We start from the raw sequence: 4,326 nt of genomic DNA, 5'->3' as shown, positions 1-4,326 counted from the left end.
GGCAGAAATTGGAGAAGCTGAGAGAACAGGTAGGTGGCAATTACTTGATTTCTTGCAGTTACACAACAAAATGGAATGGAGGCTGCCAGCCCAACACTGCAAATTAGCCTCATGTAGAATTGTCGCTTCACTGGGATTTTTGCTTCAAAAGGCACTAAACCTTTTGGGATACATGCAATTTTTATAATGTGTGTTATTCGAACAGTGATGAAAATGCCTGAGATGGGATCATACCAGTACTTGAAATGAAGACATAAGACACTGAAGTATGCATTAGATTATGTTTTATTAATAACCAATCTACATCAAATAAACAACACATTTTAGGGTGAATTCCTGTTAGCAAGTAGCTTACTGTCAACAACCAGTGTTTTTTGGCAAATTCCCCCATCTATTGGACCTTCTTTCACAAATTTCAAATAGTTAGGAGATAGTGTCTCCATTTTATTGGGAATTTATTGGTGCAATCCTAAACAGGGTTACAGCCCATTTACTTCAGTGTATCTAGAAGGGTATAATTCTGTTTAGGATTACATTGAAAATGCATAATGTGCATAATGTGTTTTGTTTTATTTTACAATTCATCTATGAGAAAATTCTCAGTGATGATGCCACTTTACTGAAGGAATCTTTCCTGCTCAATTTCAGGCAGACTGAATTAAAACCCCCATTGTTAGATATTAAAAGTGTCTCCAAACGCAGTTGTATTCAAAAGCCTACTTTTTAAAATCACATTCTCTTACACAAAGTTTAGCAGTTGCAAAGCAAAAGCAGTGCAAAACAAGCAATGAGTAACCAGTGGATGTGTCTTTCAGATGTAGTACTCAATACAGAGAAATGATAGTGCTGTTCTGTTCCTAAATGAGAAAACGCCTCCAATGCAATGATTAATCAAAACTCTTTGTGAAACAGGATGCTAGACTAGATGGACCACTGCTCTGATCCAGCAGGGCTTCCGGTATGTTCTTTTGTAATGCAGTCTTCTCTTCTTGGTCACTGGAGAATGTTTGATATAAGAAAGCCAGGAACTGCTTAACTCGTGTAGAATTATTATCATTGGTTATACAAGTGATGGAGATCACACTTATTCTTGTTCTGTTGACATATGGTCTAGGAAAACTAGATGGTAGGCTGTTCCCCTAAAACACACAAGAACAGAACCTTCACTAAAAAAAACCTGGTTTCCAATATGACCATTTACAGCTAAAAACTAGTACTATTTTCAGGGCTCATTTTGTAGCAGGAGCTCCTTTGCATATTAGGCCACACACCCCTGATGTAGCCAATCCTCCAAGAGTTTACAAGGCTCTTATTAAGGGATTACTGTAAACTCTTGGAGGATTGGTTACATCAGAGAGGTGTGGCCCAATATGCAAGGGAGCTCCTGCTACAAAATGAGCCCTGATTATTTTTGATATATCTGAGAAAGTTGACAACTTCAGTTTTCAGAAGTAACCTTTTAAACAACCTAATTCATGAGATTATTTCCTACACATGTTACTAAAACAATGTGTTATACATCCAAGTAGGACAAGAACTATGCTGATAAATAATAATAGCATCCCCTTGATTTCTGATATTACAATATATATATATTTAAACTGATAAGAACAGATTGACTTTAGAGAATGTTTGTCGTTTTAAAGGCAAGAATAATAAGAAAGTGAATAATAAGATCATGCATTGGCTCCTAGTTACCATGCATAATGCAGACGCTAGAGAAGAAGAAAGTGAATAATAGGGATCATGTGCAGCACCCAGAAACCACACATGATTCAGCCAAAAGATTGACCTTGTGTAGCCCCTAGATACTACACTGGATCTTAGCCAAAAGGCCGAGAAGCTTCCGGGTTTTGGCATCTTGAGCTTGGTGGGGTCCATGGAGCTCAATCTTGGCGGCCCCCCGAACCTGGCAGTAGGAGGGGTGCCACAGCTGTGGCATTTCGAGGAAGACCCTGGAGGGGTCTTCTGACAGCAAGGGACCTTACAGGAGCCAGGGAAACAGCAGCGGCTGGTCCTTGTTCCTCCTGTCTGCCCCGATGCTCCACCATCGTGGTCACCATGATGACAGTAAGAGATCTGCTTTCTTCTTTTAACAAGCCCAACTGCGTTCTTCTTTTAACAAGCTTCTACCACATCATATTTCTACCTTAATAACTGAAATGTTATCATGCAAGTAAGTCTTTCTTCTTACTACTACTGATTAATGTATCTTTTACTATAACGCCACTTGGGACTGTTCAAAAAAGGGGAAGAGGAGAATATCCCCCGCTTTTTCCCCTCAAGGGAGACTTCAAAAAGACAAAGAATAAACTTAAGGATTCTCAATAACTTAAATTGCATTGAACATAGATATTCGAATGTATTTGGCTTACAATTAAACAAGCTATAATGAGAACATTATTTTATTACAATACGGTCTGAATAAAAGTTGGATATATCGTTAAGAGAAATGCTTTTGATACCTGATTGGGACTGAAACGATTACAACCAGAATGCAAGAGAAAAACACATGGCTGGAGGAGATTTAGAAAGATAGACTATCTGGGACTTTGAGTTACTTTTTAACTTTGATTATCAGACTGCGTTATACTGTGGAGAAGATGGTGATTCAACTTGAAGCACTTGATAAAAAAGATATTATGGTTACCATATTCTCCTTAAAGCAGAAAATCGGTCTGTTGACAGAGTTGATACAAGACAAGGTAGAAACTTTTATTTTAAAATACAGTGAAACTGAACATTTACAGGAGCGGAGTGGTGAAGGGATCCCAGTGATGTCTACGGAATCGAGAGAAGTGTATAAAGACCTGGTGGGAAAAGAGTCGAAAGAAATCAAAATGGGGACATAGTGCACAGTTACAAAAAGGAGGTAGAAATCAAGCCTGATTAAAGTTTTTACAGGAGGAAGTGATGGCATGGAGACCTCATCACTTTTAGTAAAATGGATCTATGTACTAAAGGGACAAAAGGCAGACTACTTCAAGAAAATCAAGGGCATTTTCGCACAGAGCTTACCCCCAGAGCGACGTCCCTCTTCACTGCGCAGCGTCTGCGTGGATTTCGCACCAACTGCTCTGCAGAACCAGGAAGAGCCGCGAAGTGCCAAGCCTTTTGCGTCGCAAATGTAAACCGCTAAAAACCAGTTTACGTTAGCGACGCGAAAGCCGCGGCTCTTCGCGGCTCTTCCTGGTTCTGCGGAGCAGTTGGTGCGAAATCCGCGCAGACGCTGCACGGTGAAGAGGGACGTCGCTCCGGGGTAAGTTCTGTGCAAAAATGCCCCAAAACTTGGAAAGATTTCAAAAAGAAGGGATTATAAACTGTTGCTCTTTCACATAATTGGTCAACATGGAATTAATAAAAGGAAACTGGTGTGTGGCCTTGAAACAGCTTTAAAATGGCAAGTGAGACTTCTAGAGGTGTGCAACTTTGAAATGGCAAATGAGACTTTTAGAATCTGAATGCCGCTCTTCTGTCTGTTATTTTTATCTATGGATCATACGTTTTCAAAGCTAAATAGAGCAATTTAATAGAGAGTGGGTTATAGAGGTGTATGATTTTTTCCATAGGCAAAAATAAATAAGTGTGAGCGAGGAGGCCGTTTTCATCTAGGGATCCTACTTTTAAAAAAAGTTAAATAGAGCAATTTAATAGAGAGTGGGTTATAGAGATTGTAAGATGATTTCTTACCTAGGTAAAAATAATAAGTATGGGAAATGAGGCTGTCACTGTTTATTAAACTTGTGTTTCTTAGAGTATTATGAAAATAGGAGCTATAGTCTCCAAAAAGTTTAATGAATCTTAAACATTCAATTTAGACAAACAATTAATTTATAACAAGGTGGACACCACAGGTATTTGAAATTTTTAAATATCTGATCCTGGTTTGTTTTTTTTTAGCATTAGAATTTGTTAGAAATAGATAAAATATTAGAAATAGATAAAGTATTGTCTTGGGATTTTTATAAATAGATAAAGTTTTGGGATTTTTTTTTTTATTTTTCCCCATTTTTCTCTGTTGGAAGCAATTAATGTAGTATTAAGGATAAAGAAATTATATTCATCTTCTTTGCTTATACTTATTGTCAATATTGTTAAAATTAGTAATTATCCTTAATATTGTTAAAATTAACCAGCGGGTTTTGTTTTGTGGTTAGTTTCTTTGCTTTTCTTGTTTGTTTGTATTAAAGATGAATAGCTAAGATTTATATCATAAGCAATAGAATACTAAAAAGTATATGATAAAATAATTAGAATGTAATGGTTATATTGGGTTAAAATTTAGGACTTGCAGGTAGAAAGAATTTAGTATCAGGTTTGGAAGGT

General features: G+C 37.3%; 1 pseudogene; it reads right to left on the bottom strand.

Annotated features, from left to right (window-relative positions):
• Window positions 1-1,723: 1,723 nt before the first annotated feature.
• LOC132589169 (U2 spliceosomal RNA) lies at window positions 1,724-1,847 on the bottom strand (annotated as a pseudogene).
• Window positions 1,848-4,326: the final 2,479 nt, after the last annotated feature.

The sequence above is a fragment of the Heteronotia binoei genome, chromosome 1 (assembly GCF_032191835.1).
Source record: "Heteronotia binoei isolate CCM8104 ecotype False Entrance Well chromosome 1, APGP_CSIRO_Hbin_v1, whole genome shotgun sequence".
NCBI lineage: Eukaryota > Metazoa > Chordata > Lepidosauria > Squamata > Gekkonidae > Heteronotia > Heteronotia binoei.
This window is presented reverse-complemented; position numbering and strand designations above follow the sequence as displayed.